The 16,637-nt window shown below is 31.6% G+C and overlaps 1 long non-coding RNA gene across 1 annotated transcript; it reads right to left on the bottom strand.

The window, feature by feature from the left end:
- Positions 1 to 5,411: 5,411 nt before the first annotated feature.
- Positions 5,412 to 16,519, bottom strand: LOC148609964 (uncharacterized). The gene is made up of 4 exons (XR_015914627.1): positions 16,452 to 16,519; positions 14,975 to 15,046; positions 6,002 to 6,054; positions 5,412 to 5,456 (listed from the first exon to the last, which is right to left on the bottom strand). It is a non-coding gene; the product is annotated as an uncharacterized LOC148609964 (long non-coding RNA).
- Between the last annotated feature and the right edge of the window lie 118 nt (positions 16,520 to 16,637).

Raw genomic sequence — 16,637 nt, 5'->3', positions numbered from 1 at the left:
CCTTTCTATAAACACCCGCCGAGTTGATCATAAAAAGTCAATTCCGGGGTAGATTATTTCTTTTGGTTATTGTTTCTAAAGTTTTGTTGAACATGATGACAATTCAAAGCCCCAAAATCACTGAGAAGTTTGGTACCGCTTTTTATTCCGATGTTACGTGTGTTGAGTGTATAAGTACATATGATTTATATCGTCCTTTGTGTTATTTTTGGATATAAAAAATACCACTAAAGATGACAAATTTCGATCCCAAATAGAAACTAAAATAAGATAAAGCGTTGTTAAAACTTTTACATCATAGTTATATATACGAATATAGCGTGTTTTATTCCTTGGATGATACATTTGCAAAATTAACTGGTTTAATTGAATATTACTGTATTATGAAACAATTGTCTCCTCGTGGTCAAATAGATATTAAGCAAGGAAACCAATATTCTAGCGAGAATCCAAAAAAATATTCTAAAAACAAATACCAGACATGGAAAACAGATACACACAACAAAGAACATGAAAACACCATCATAATACGTACAAAGAAACAAAAGTGTTTAGCAAACGTCACAAAATGTCACGTTAGGGGTAGAAGAAAGGAAGAAAGAAAAATATGACACCGTGAACAAATTCGTTTATAGTGCATATGGACACACCATAGCGATCAATGCGCTCGCGATGACGACCATAACACTTTAAAAATGAATTTAAAGCAGGCAGCACAACCCAGTTCCAACAGATTATTGTAAGATGTATAGCGGTTTTTTTTTTGTTTTGTTTTGTCATAAGTTTATCTGTACCATCGATTTCTAAGTGTAGGTAAAGGTATAAGAATTACTTCATTGTGTCTGTAATGTCCTTCATCTCAAGTTCGTTGGGATGGATGCGACGTATAAAGTGCGGGAAACTAGGATTGTTTAAAGATAGTACATCATCTTTACCTGGCTAAATATTGTTTCTCTTTTGAGTCACATCAGCTACGACGTCAGCCTCATAAAGTTGAAGGAATACATTTCAGGTCAGCGACTAGCGGAGCACATTTTGTTCCCAATGGAATGCCGAGGAGCTGTTGAAAAACTCGTCTACCCTATTGGACAGATATGTTGGCGATAAAAAGGTCCAGATTTTTAAAAAGAGTAATCCAGGGTTCCAAGAATCTAGCGGAAATAAAAAAAATGTAATCCAGGGACAAAGACCATGCAAAACAGACAAACACAGCAAGGAACATCTTCTTCGGTATATTTTGGAGATGATTAAATTAGTAAATTGTTAAATACTATCAAAAACAATTTTGTCATCGTTCTTGGGCCGTGTATTTTATTATTGTTGTTGTAAGGGCCTTTCAGCGCTTATTTAAAGATTTTTTTTACTTTACTCTTTCGTCTACCCCGGGTATATTATTTTTAGCAACTTATATATGGAATATATTATACACATTTATCAGACAATATTCATATATTAAACATTAGCTGATGTTTTTGCATTTGCATTTACTGTGCTCTTGTCATGAAATGTGATTTCGAGAAGAAATTATCCACTTCCTTATCGCTTTTATAACAGGGTAATGTTGCTACAAGATTGAAGTCATCACTACAGAAGTTTTATGGTCGTCATCATGAACTCGTTAATCGTTTTGATGTATCCATCAGCACCATAAAAACTGATTAATTCAACGGGTCATAGTTTACCTTTCTTCGTTTGTCTACCCCGGACGACTTTTTATGAGCAACTCGGCGGGTGTTTCTAGAAAAGCAGAAGACGCTTACCCTACCGGTGCACCTAGTCCATGCTCCCAGTTTTTAGTGGAGTCCGAGTTGCTCATTTACTTTTGTTACTTTGTATGTATGATTTTAGTTACTCTATGTTCTTTGTTGTGTATGTCTGTATTTCATGTCTGGTCTTGTCCCTGGATTACATTCTTTTGATTACCGCCATAACCTTGTTTCCCTTGATTACTCTTTTTATAGTTTTGTGAACCCAAATGTTTTATTTATTCACACAAAATTATCTACTGATGGTGCTACACGCGATTTTTTTTATTGTTAGTAATTTAAATTACTTTGCAACATATTGTTCCCACGATGTAGGATATGGCTATTATATATCAGACGAGTTGATATGTCTTGGTTTTTACGATAATCAGAAGATTAAACAAACTGATCATTGAATATTTATAGGTCTATGTCCAGGTGAGAGTACGCAAAATATTGTACAAACTTTGAAATTCTCCTTTTACACGAACAAAGTCCTATGACTCTAATTTGTTAAATTGGAAATTTACAAAAATTGAAAAGGAGCTTATTTCGATAAAAATAGAAAAAAATCACCAAAGTCCATTGACACTTCATCAAGGGTTTTTAATTTACCTCGTTAGTCCAAAACGGAAAATCACCCCATTTTTGTACAAATAATGTCTCAAAACTCAAACATATAAACAAAAAATCAAAAAGGTGCTCATAAGAAAGAAAAAAAAATAACAAAATTTGGTGGCAGCATTTTTGAGTTATTGAGTATTGTGCGAAGTGTGAACGACAGACGGTCGGGCGTTTTGTTTCATATTTCGATATTTTCTTCGATTTGAAAAGCACAGGCAACTTCCAAATATTTGAAAAATCATTGTTTTGACGTGCATGAGCATTATATGCATTTAAGATTACTCAAACAATAAAACATACAACTGTTTTCTTTTATTTTAATAAAATGATTTAATTTAATCCATCATTCCTTTCCTAGCCCATATCTAAAGTATCAATACACAATTATTTGGCCAATTATACACAAGTCAGCTAATTATAGTAATGACAGAATTCCGTTTTGACACGATAATCATCTTATCATGATTATAGACAGACAATGTGTCTCAGTATCGATGTTTTTACAGGTATGTTAATAAACTTTGTGTGATTTATAAACAAATGTAATGGATTTAAGTTTTATGGTCGTCACCATGAACTCGTGAATCGTTATGATGTATCCATCAGCACCATGAAAACTGATTTATTCAACGGGTCATAGTTTGCCTTTCCTCGTTTGTCTACCCCGGACTTGACTTTTTATGAGCAACTCGGCGGGTTTTTCTAGAAAAACAGAGGACGCTTACTCTACCGGTGCACCTGGTCCATGCTCCCAGTTTTTAGTGGAGTCCGAGTTGCTCATTTACTTTTGTTACTTAGTATGTATTATTTAGTTACTTTATGTTCTTTGTTGTGAATGTCTGTTTTCCACGTCTGGTCTTTGTCCCTGGATTACATTCTTTTGATTACTGCTATAACCTTGGTTCCCTTGATTACTCTTTAAAAAAAGAATACATTAGCATTTTTGTAGGTACAGCTTGCGCATATAATATAAACAATATGCTTGCACAAACGAGCATTTGGCAATTGGGATTGATATATAAGGTAACCTTGACATTTAGTTTATATAGCATCTTTATTATGGAACGTACCTTAAAAAGAAACAAGCGATGTCGCGAACATGGTACGGAGTCGCAATATGTTTTGTAATAGAAATATATAGAAAAGCATTTCATGTTTATTTGTACTAATCACACAAAGTTAGATATTGGATTTGACAAATTATTTATTTATTATTTAATTATTTCTAAAAAAAACTTTCAAATTCATACGGGGAATCCAGGCAATCACTTTGTGAATGCACCTATAATAGTCATGCGTATGGCTGTATATTCAGATACAATATATCTATATGAGTTTAGTGTATGCTTCATTTTACAAATTCATTATATTTTTGACAATTTCATCAAGTTGTAATTTTTACTTCAATAAACGTGACCCTAAAATACATTAATAAATGTATTTCAAGGGTTTTTAAACAATTGCTTTATAAACGATTGTCACAGCTTGTGTCTCTTTAGTAAGTTAATAGAATATACTATGTACAGTTACAAGAATTTTCTCGTACATTAAACATTTATTGATGCATCAATGATTAAATGTGCAATTATTAAACTAACTTCCTGAATGAGTTTCTTGTAAAAATCTGGAATGCGAAATATATAGTATTTAACCGGTTGCTACAACTAAAAAAAACGCTTTCAAAGAATTATAAGACGATTGAATTGGAATATTTGTCTTAAATAAAGTAAAGTATGGTATGACCTAAGAGTAAATTATATACATATCAAATCTCGTACAAAAGGACATTGATATGAACTAAGATGTAATAACATAAGTTTATAATTTTTGTAGAGAAAATAAATGAGATTGTGGGTTTGAAAAGTACGCTATATTAATAATGCAAAAAAAGTTGTTCATGCGGATTTGATTTTACCGAATTTCAATGGGTCGATTTTTCCGCTAAAAAAAAGATGTCGTTCTATACAGTATCTTTGTTTTGTTTTGTTTTTTGTTTTTGTTTTTTTTCTTTATTTCAATCGAGAGGAAACATCACACACTAAAGTGAAAGTGGTCCTCACAAATTGAAAACAAAATGATGTTGTTAATTGAATGGTGATTGAGATAAATATTATTTTCGATGATCAAGAAAAAAAAACGAAAATTATGTATGCCAAATATGTTTCAGAGAGTAACATCTCGTAAGCAGCCGTATAAATAAGTAAAACGGAATATTGAGATCAAACATAAACAACCATGCCTCCTCACTTAAATATAAAGTCAAAATAGGAAGCATAGTCTATATACGAAGAATTATATTATTGGGAAAAAATGCAAATAATTTATGTTTTGACCGTGCATGGCTTCGATTTATTATTGTAGCCAACACCGTTATACATATTACATGTATATGTTCCTACCACACCACTTGTTACTCCTGTATTGGTATCAAATTAATGTGGATTCTAAAAAAAAAACCGAAAGATCTTCTTGACACCCTCAGTGTAATGTTATTATCTGAATTCAACAGCACTAAAAACTATGATATTTCAACCCATTACACTTCTATTCCCCATACTCAGTAAAAATCCCGACTCAAAAACATTATACAACGTTGTTACGAAGTTAAAAATACGTTTATGCTACATTGCATCTCTTATGATGTTTAAAAACATTGTAAATTCCAGAAACAATAACGGACACATCTTTTCATTTGTTATTTTGTTTTGTTATAGGAGCATGTAAGATATAATTGAAGTATGTATATATGATTATATGTTTTTAATTTAATATAGGTCTATTAAAATTGTATTGCATTTATGAAAATCTAACACAAATTTTTCAAACAATTTCGACATGAAAGGGCAATATATTTGTAAGATTAATCTATGATCATTAACGTTTGATTAATAACGCAAAAAAAGTAAAACAAAGAAGAGCAAAACGAATCATGAAAAAGAAGTAATATATATGGTGTATTTTGTTTGGATGTGCCTTTCTTGTAGAAAGTGGACCATTAGGTCCAAGGAAATGTAATACACCTGAACCCAAGCTTGTCACGTATCTGAAAGGTTCTTATTCGTGGTAAGTAAGATAGATCAACTGGTTCTGAAATAAATTAAATATCATAAAATGTATGTATTCTGACAATAAGGTCATTTGTGATGATTAACTTTTCAAACAACGTATTGGTCGATTATATACACTTTTATAAAGATTATGAAGGATTATAAAGTAGAAAAGTGAACATATACATCTTTCCAACAACGGTAATTAAAATTGATATTTGCTATTCTGATTTGAAACAGGCGATGAGTCTGATGGATTCTAAATTAGTACTGTAGAAGTGGGTCCATGCTCCCAGTTTTTAGTTGAGTCCGAGTTGCTCATTTGCTTTTGTTACTTTGTATGTATGGTTTTATCTACTTAACTTCTTTTTTATGTATGTCTATTTTCCATGTCTGGTCTTTGTCCCTGGATTACATTCTTTTGACTACCACTAGAACCTTGGTTCCCTTGATTACTCTTTTGTGACATTAAACTATGTCTCATATAGAAGCTTGAGAAAGCATCAAACTAATTTCATGTACCGGCGTCTACCGCGAATGAATATGAAATTAACGAAAAATCAAATCAACTCCCTCTCAAAATACCTGGCTGCTTTGTTGTGTACTAACACCAATTATATGACTATTCCAACCTAAAACTAGATACAAAAAATCCGTTCAAATCCAGCAAGTGTTCTACCACTGATATTTCTAAATATTTATACTCTACTTTAACTTATATTAAGAACTTTGTTATTAATTATAGCTAAAAATGTTATGAATATAATGGTGTTAGCTATTTTTGAGTATCATAAATTCGTTTGAAGCATTAGATCGGCTTCATAACTTTCAAGTTTCGTATTATTCTGTAGATTGTTATGACTTTTCTACCCTGTATTCAACACTGACTCCTAAACTCCACAATAATCCATACAAACAATGTTACGTAGCTGGATCTGCAAAGTGTACCACCAAATCTCTTTAAAAGCATTTAACTTCTATACTCACAGCTGTCAAAGAGGGTCTCCAGTCTTACCACAACAATTGTTATAATCGTAGTGGTATTATTTCAATGTGGATCCTAAAAATTCTAATAATGTTTTGGAGATTCAAGATTATTATCACAACATAATATCATATTATACATACATTATTGTATAACATGAGTCATATAAAATGTATGTCCTATCATATTCGTATGCATTCATTTTTTAAATAATTATCGAGGTGCATGTGGCTGACACTTGCAGTAAATAAATTGTAATATCGTACAATATATAGAATATTTTATTTATAAGTGTTTGTTTGGAACAATGGGAGATTTTTGTATGTCGTCACACAATCCCTGGGTGTGAAGGGTGTAAGAAATCAGGGAAACCTCTTATAGCTACTCTGGGTTTAAGGGGGAGTTTGCTGTATTGCAGCATTTTTTTAAATAAACTGTAAATGGTCTTTTAATTGTCATGCCTTATAATGACTACAATGCTTTTTAGTTATTGCAGATGGGATAAATACACTAACTGAAGATATTTAGATGTGATCAATGGATTGAATTTTTTGATTGCCAATATTTACATTCGTTTTCGTTTTACTGTAAACAGACAGGTTGTTTGTATTCCGATGTGGACCTATTTTGCTCCTCTCGTAGCTCTTACAGTTTTTGGCTAAACTCCCCAAAACATGATCTGATGCGTAAATGTATGTAATACTTTTAGATATACTGATGATATTTTTGCCGTAAAGAATCCTTATCTTTGTTTGGCTAGATCCTTCAATCTCAGTTTCCGCTATATAGATGACGTATTATCTTTAAACAATCCTAATTTCGGGGATTTGATACATCGCATCTACCCAAAAGAACTTGAGATAAAGGATACTACAGACACTGTGGAGTCAGCCTCATATCTTGACCTACACTTAGAAATCGATGGTAAAGGAAAACTTTTGATTAAACTTTACGACAAACGTGATGCTTTTTCATTCAGAATTGTCAACTTTCCTTTCATTTGTGGCAACATCCCTTCCGCTCCTGCATATGGAGTGTTCATATCACAACTCATACGTTATGCCAGAGCTTGCCGAAACGTTTTGTATTGCGCTAGAACTCTAAAAAATAGGCTTACAAATAGGCTTCTGGAACAGGGTTATGTTGCTAAAAGATTGAAGTCATCACTACAGAAGTTTTATGGTCGTCATCATGAACTCGTGGATCGTTATGGTGTATCCATCAGCACCATGAAAACTGATTTATTCAACGGGTCATAGTTTTCCTTTCCTCGTTTGTCTACCCCGGACTTGACTTTTTATGAGCAACTCGGCGGGTGTTTCTAGAAAAGCAGAGGACGCTTACCCTATCGGTGCACCTGGTCCACACTCCCAGTTTTTAGTGGAGTCCGAGTTGCTCATTTACTTTTGTTACTTTGTATGTATAATTTTAGTTACTTTATGTTCTTTGTTGTGTATGTCTGTTTTCCATGTCTGGCCTTTGTCCCTGGATTACATTCTTTTGATTACCGCTATAACCTTGGTTACCTTGGTTCCCTTGATTACTCTTTGAAAACTATGTTCTGAATATCTACCGAATATAACTTAAGTTGACCAACTTTAATATAAACAATACTAGTACACCTTTTCTTTATATTACATGTATGTATTAATGTTTTTGTTATAATTAAGTGTTTAGAAGTGAATTATTTAAAATATTGCAATTTATTACTTTTTTGTTAATAATGTTGGTCTCACTATAATATGAGATGTTGAGTACACAAGTATTATTTTATGTAACCTACATTATGCAAAAAGTATCGTATCGATGTATTTTCTTTCCTTTAGGAGAGAAATCAGAAGAGCGATCCGAGCAATTCAAAATAAACAGCTTATGCTAGACGTAGTACTCAACACTTGCGACTGCAGGTATTTTCTGACTGATTCACTGTAGTTTTCTTAACTCCTGGTAAAGTCACTCTTTTTTTCATAAAAAATTTTGGCCTTTCAACTTAGAATTCACGATGCATTGCAAATAATTCATGTTTTAAGAATAGTGATAATATTTTTGTGATAAGTTTTCATATTCAATCTATTTCAAAGCAGTTCGTTGTTTCGAATATTTTGGAAATCTTAAGTGTATGTCGCTGTTAAAATCAGGTAAAATAGACAAAAAATCAGACACGTGCATGTCAAAAACCAACAAATAGACAACTGTCTGACCATGTTACAAGAATGATAACCTGCAATAACGACAAATCGGCAACTTCCAAAATTATTTTGTATATTAACTTATGCTGTATTAGGCGCTTCATAAATAGTTTTTAAAGTTTTCTCTGCCTTGCTCAACATGTAAAATACAACAATTTTAGTTTATTACGCATGCCGATAATTTGAACATGTTCCCTTTAAAATGCAAGTTATAGTTGCATTTCCAATCAACCTCTTCCGCAGACCTAATTATAACTACGACAACGTTTTTACTACACCCCTTAAAACTTTCACTGTTTTGTCATCATCTATCCCATTTCTCACAGAATCCTTATATAGTTTTCATTATGATATCATTACACGATCAACTAGAATTGTTTATATTTTAAATTTCTTTTAAATCCAAATTAATGGTTTAAAAAAATATGTATTATTAAAAGGAAACACTTGGAAATGATTTTTCACATTTTCGTTTTTGCAAATAAATTGATTTGAGATAAATACTGTGATCTAATTGGTTAAAATGATTCTGTTTTATTTCAATGGATGAATAAAATATTGTTACGCCCCTATGCAGTTAAATTCAGAGTTACTTTTTTTCATGTGTAAAGATAAAAATATGTTTTAAAATTAATTTATAAGAATTGACTATGATAAACATTTAGGTATTGAAAAATAACATAATTTTTCCATGTGCATATTTTGTTTATTGCACTTTGCGCAATAAACAATATGCACATGGAAAATTTATGTTGTTTTTCAGTGGACAAATTGTTTATTATAGCTTATTCTTAAATACCTATTTACCATGTCCATTCTCCGGTAACATTTCTCTTCTCTTACCACCATATACAATAGAATGGGAGTTTCAACTAATACAGGTAATGTGCAAGGTGCAAAGGAAGTAATCGTCTCAATTGAAAAAAAAGTAAAAAAAGTTCAATCCAGAAATTCTGAATTAATACCTTCGTACAAGTTATTTATAAAATTGTAAAAAAAAGAACATTGTAAATACTTGCGCCATATTTTCGTACAGGTATAACTTGTAAACAAATTTACTATAATAAACGTTTGTGATAATATTGAATGCTTTTCAATATTTTGCTGTTTTCAGCATTTACACAGTTTTTAGCAAAGATTGTATTTCGCTGAAAATACTTTACAATAATATTTGTACCCTGCAAAGAAAGGATCATGCGGAGTAGATTAGTGTAAAGCATATTTCACATTAGCCAATATATTGAACCAAAACCTTTCGTAAAAAGTCAATTACCTGATGTCTATAACAAATAGAAAACTACACATATAATAATATAACACATACATTGACAATAAAAAAATATACAAAAACGTAAGCAATATTACCACTCAGAAATATTTAAATCCAACATCATATGGCTTAAATGAGAAAACATCTTATAGAGACGCTCTACATGCATATGCAGGTAAGGTGAACAAGACATAACCCAAAAGGTAAAGGACATGCGACATTAATTGCTTCAAAAAAACGAAAGTGACAGCAGGTGCTCCAAAAGGGTACGATGTTAATATCAATCAGCGGCATCCGTCACATTGAAGGTGAATAAAATCCGGAAATGGCACTTAGTCAATGTTGAGTCACAAGTAGGTACCACTAAATTCACCGAAGCAAAGTTAGGTATGTTGATTTGCAACTTTTTAATTTATAACTTTACACTATACAGTATTTTCCCTGACATTCTTTTCTTACTTAGTTAAGTGGGTATTTCGTAATATTTAGTAAAATGTGTGCTTGCTTTGAAAACTAAATGTCGGCAAAAAAAACGAAACGTAAGTATTGGGATGATTCCAATACGTCGAAATCCAAAACCTTCGCCTGAACTTTATCACATAAAACAGCAACGATCAACATATACAATGAAGCGAACGGAATATAAACTATACAGATGAAAACTGAAGATAAGGAAACAATCGTGCTCCAGGAGGGTAAGCATATCCTGCTCCCCCAGCGGGACCCGCAACTTTGCAAGTGAGTATAATCCGGTCATAATCTAACAAAAATAATGCAATTCTACGACACGTGTCAAACACTAAATCTCTTTGTATGTCCTCCACTCCAAACATGGAACCCTTGATGCATAACTAGGAAAAATGCTTAAATTCTTTCAAATTACGTTAAACTCTTGTTTCATTGCATATTTTTTTGCAGATTTAGGCTATATGTTGCAACAACTTTTAAAAATATTCAAACCATGAATTACATACAAAATAAATGAAAGCTGCATAAAATAATAGTTTGCGACGTCAATATGCACATTTAGATGGAAACAGGGAGTCTAGGGCTTTTTTTGTTCACCCACTAGAAACTAAATGTTTACATAAAATGAATAACAATACTGTCATCCATCAAATTATTTCAAGAACTTAGTGCTTCGGTTTAGAAATTCACATAAAGACAATACATGTAAAAGAAAACAATATTTTATTATTTTTAAAATAGACTATATACATATGTATATCGATTAAAATATTAATAATGCTGGTTATAGACTTCTAAAAGTAGATATTAATATTATCTAACATGTGAAATGTTGGTAGATGCACGGTAAAAAACGCCACAAGTCGTTGTAAAACGTTAGAGTTAGACGAGAAAGTATCATTGAAAACATAATTCAAATATTTCGAATAAAATTGACAAGTTATGACTCAATAACCATTAAGAATGTAATTGTGCTCTCTATGCATAATTTAACCATTGACTAATGTAGCATTATTAAAATATTAACATCGACTGAACTGATTCATCACTCCACTGAATTAAACTTGATTTTTCCTTGTATGTAATATACAAAAATTGGGCGGCTGTTGCCGTTAAGTATCAAGTAATACGGAAGTAACATGACACAATCAACAAATTTCGTTTATAAATATATGCTTAATGCATGTTTTAACACTATAAAAATAACTACTTAATGAAATATGACTTTTACAATAAGATGTTTAATTGATACTATACTGTTTCATTTGAAAAACCAGAAGGGCTTCCAGGTCAATCACAATAATTTGATTTGACTTGCCCATGCATGCAAATAGTCTATAACTGACAAATAATTTATGAAACTGGAAGGTAATATAAAAAGATTACCAAATGCATATAAATTTGAGTCTTGTTCGCAATGTATGAAATATGTTAACGAGTGCACCATAAAACATCTACTAATAATGAACAAAACATAATCAAGCTGCGTGACTTCTGGTGTAATGACGTCATAAACTAAATAGGATTGTGACGCCATGATTTACGATCAATTTCACACTTACGACTTTTTGTGAAACCGACGCCAGATCATCGAAAGCATCATAGTTCATTCCCTTAAATATACTTCTACGATAGACACAGGCAAAAGTCAATACAACAAGGTATTCAGATTTCCACCACATTTGTACCAAATATTACCAAAAAGAAGCAAAGCTTGAATAATTTTTTCCCTTCATAATGAGATGATAAAATATGGGCCATTGTGAGGCCCCAATTTTTTACCTAGAAAATCACCTAATTCGACACTATATTGTAAGGATCCTGATGAAAAATGCAAGGCAGTTAAGGGTAATATACATATGAATGTATCAAATATCTTTATGTCTGAACAAAAATATAACTAATTTTCAGTTACACTTTCCGGGCAATAACTCTTGACGGAGGATGAATTTCTATATTGGAAAAAGCTACCAAATAGTGTCAATCTTCAAACATAAAAAAACAGAATTGGCACCTAATTTACAATCTGCATGGTTCTAGTTAAAGATTTTGATATACTTTTTACAACACAAAATCACAAAACAAATAGTTATCTGCCTTGAGAAGCATATCTTACGTAAAATGTTTTTCATGTTAATGCAAATTTACAAATTTCCTAAATTTTATTTTCAACAAATGCCACAATTCTAATAATTTAGTGTAGATGTACTAAGTGTTTAAATAAAATGAAACACAAGCGCGGGGTTGTTACATTTAGTCCCATACACATGGATAATTTTCAATTTGTACGAACATTTGGATTGTAAATAGCATTTTGTGAAAGTATGACCCAAAGTTTTTTTTGTCTGCCTTGTCGATAAATCCTCTTAACTTCAGTGAAATTATGTCTTCTTTTGTTTAAAGGTGAGACAATTTAGATAAAATGTACTGCAAACATATTTTTTACATGTATCTTAATATAAAACTACATTTCGAGAATTTTGCAATTCTTTCAGCCTAAGACACTAAAAAAATGAGGTTTTAATATCTTAAATGAATATGACTGAAACCTACCGCACATTGTATTTAACATGTGAATGACTGAATATACTGAACACAGACAAAACGCATAACATGTGTGGAGATTCGTTCCTGTCGTATATTGTTCAACACTTAAGAATTGGCGATAATAAAAATTTTGTCTTTTAAAAAACAACATAAATTTTCCATGTGCATATTGTTTATTGCGCGAAGTGCAATAAACAAAATATGCACATGGAAAAATTATGTTATTTTTCAATAGACAAAATTTTTATCATTGCCAATTCTTATAAATTAATTTTAAAACATATTTTTTTTATCTTTAAACATGAATAAAGTAGCTCTGAATTTAACTGAATAGGGGCGTGTCAATACTTTTTTATCCATTGAGATATAACAAAATAATTTTAACCAATCAGATTACAGTATTTATCTCAAATTAAATTTATAGATATAATGTATATAAAACAGTACGCAAACTAAAAACTAAATAAAACTACAACGTGGGTTACAAATTACCTAAAATATGTACTGAACATAGGATATGCATGTACTGCTGAAAATGAATGTTTTCAGTTCGTGAAAAAATTAAACTAAATATTTGTCAAGTTACTAGTAGTCCACTTCTTCAAGACGCACCGGTATACAAGCGCAGTGCAAGTTTGAAAAGAGCGATCGTAAATACATGCACATTATGTATCTTAATTCAAGGTATTTATATGTACACTCTGTTTCGTTCTTTAATAGATTATCTCATATATGTTCATGTACATGCATTATATATGGTCTACACCATGACACAATCGATGAAAATCTGAAAAGAAATGACGAAGAATGTTTGGAAATTTTGTTGAACCCATTCTGTAGTTTTCTTTGATCAAAAATATACTCATGATTTTCAAAAAGCGGAGAGAAAAATAATAAAACAGACTTAACACACACCTAAACTGTCTCTGACACTGCCTGTTGCAGATTTATTTACATTATAAATTTCCATTTTTAAATCTAGTTTTACAAGTTTCACATATCAATTTTTAAAACTTTGTTTTCAATTTGATTTCTAGTCAACTCACTCAAAATCACAGTAAACGCATTTTTTGGTACAGAGTATACTCTAGTTCATTGGCATCAATTTCACAAGAATCTTCATTTTCATTGGTTTTCAATTTTCAATTCCATTACTGGAAGAGTAATAAAGGGGACCAAGGTTTATATGGCATTTAACTAAGAGACTCTCCACTTCCTGCATATAAATCTAAATTATTGTATCTTTAAACCAAATCGGATTAAAACCAGCTGTTTGATTTGATGCAGAGTGTAATACAGTGTAGCTTATCATTACAGCAGACTCAGTCAGAAGCGACAAAATTATGGTTGGTCTATGTCCTGAAAGAGTAATCAAGAGAACCAAGGTTATAGCGGTAATCAAAAGAATGTAATCCAGGAACAAAGACCAGACATGGAAAACAGACATACACAACAAAGAATATATGGTAACTAAAATCATATATACAAAGTAACAAAAGCAAATGAGCATCTCAGACTCCACTAAAAATGGAGAGCATTGACCAGGTGCACCGGTAGGGTAAGAGTCATTTACTTTTCTAGAAACACCCGCCAAAAACAATAGTATGTTCCATTGAATAATATTTTCTATTTCGTATATAATATCACTTTTAGTACTAGGTTGTCTGGAATACTAACTACTGGAAAAAAAATTATGTGAAAATGAAGTTGAGTACAAAGGTCCAGTGAATGTCATGACTTTTACATGTAAACAAACAACCTTTCATACTGATATGAATGTTGCAGTTCGTGGGTTTTTATCCTGGCTGAGACACAACAGGATATAAAATTGGTAGTCACGACTTTGAGATTGAATTATGAATGATTGGGTAACAGAATAATGAGTCCGAATGGGCCAATCAACATGTAAACAAACAACCTTTCATACTGATATGAATGTTGCAGTTCGTGGGTTTTTATCCTGGCTGAGACACAACAGGATATATAATTGGTAGTCACGACTTTGAGATTGAATTATGAATGGTTGGGCAACAGAATAATGAGTCCGAATGGGCCAATCAACATGACTTCAAGTAGGCTATTGCTCTGTCAGTTCTTACAATAAAAATCAAGCTAAGTATTTCGTCTCGCACCAGACAGGGTCGTCAATTGAATTGGCCAAACCTTCTCCCCTGAAATACATGACAAAATACATGCAGGGTATTTAACCACAATCAAGTTGTCAATAAAACAAAACCTAGATAAAAGTTGACATTATTCAAGAGACAGGTAAATATGAAAATCTAGCAATCAATTTCAATATGCCTGGAATATTATGTTTTGTAGCCTACCATGGCATGACCATATAGAGTATTATTTGCTATTTAAGACCTTGAAAAATTATACTTTTTAAACTATTCTACCGAGGACGAAGTCCTCATAACGTAACTCAATACCAATAGAATCGGATAAGGAATATTGCCGTTTGACATTATCTCATTAAGTTTTACCTCCAATGAGCACGGCGCTCCGATTGATATGATTTCACTTCCAATCTTAAAGTTTCATCAAATTGTGAAGAAAAGTAAATAGAAAATGATGTAAGACTGTAAAATGATATAATTTAAAAAAGAAATCAATATATTCTAAATCGTGCTCTTACAGGTTTCACCTGCCTCATATCATATTGGTTGGAAGTTTAACATGCCATAATTAACTTGTACAAACCTGTAGAAGCAAAAGTACATCCCTTATCTGATTTTTCTTTCAATAAAGTAGATGCTAAAACATTTTATATATTGATACGATATTGTTGTCTTTAAGTTTACGGCTGATCTTTAAACTAACAACATATTTGTTGGTACCAAATATACTCCTTCGTAAAAAGTAGCAAAAGGCTTTCTGGTGTAGTATCATGGACTGAACTTAATTTTCACTTGCCCCAGTGCTTGAGAGGGTCTGTCTTCCATGTAGAATTTTTGTTCTGCTATCAAACACGTGAAATAGATGGACAAGACCAAACTATGAACTAAGTGTGATGGGGACTGCCATTCTCCACAGAACCATCTTACCTCACAACTGAAGAGTGTTTACCTTGTATGGTATCAGTAGGGGAAATAGTTTATTTTAGGGAGTTTACTGGTAATTTCTCAGCATAACATAAATAAAATACTAGGTATAGCTTTATTTTAAATAATTTGCTGACATTCATGATCGTAAGTTAATTCAAGTAATTCGAATGAAAATTATTTGCAACATATTTATTGCTATGTTAATCTAGGGTTTTTTTAACAGTCATTAATTTTGAAACCGGCGAAAACCCAAATACCCAGTTTGACTTTAATTGAGTGGAACAAATGGTGTTCCCAAATACAAAATTTCTACAAAATAGTGCGTCAATTCTAAGCTTTAATAAAGAGTAAATTTTATACTACTTGAAACATAGCTGATATGACATTATTTTGCTTCGTTGTCAAAGCCAAATGTCAATTTTGACATTTTTATGATTTTTATCTTTATTTTTCACTTTTTTTTTTAAATTTTGTGCAAACAACAAACACAAACCTAAAATGACATACATTTTGATAACTGCCTTACCAGTTGCATACTTTGATGAACAATACGAAATGCAATAGAAATTTCATGCTCGCCAAGCGCATATAAGACCACAAAGATATGTTAATATAAACGTGATGCAAATTTATATCATAATGATTTTGTAACGATCAGATAACTTCTGTTTCATTGCTTCGATTCGTGTCATGCATTTATAAAAGTAATACA

The sequence above is a fragment of the Perna viridis genome, chromosome 8, assembly GCF_037379345.1.
Source record: "Perna viridis isolate PV_CMFRI_1.1 ecotype Kerala chromosome 8, ASM3737934v1, whole genome shotgun sequence".
In the NCBI taxonomy this organism is placed as follows: Eukaryota; Metazoa; Mollusca; class Bivalvia; order Mytilida; family Mytilidae; genus Perna; species Perna viridis.
This window is presented reverse-complemented; position numbering and strand designations above follow the sequence as displayed.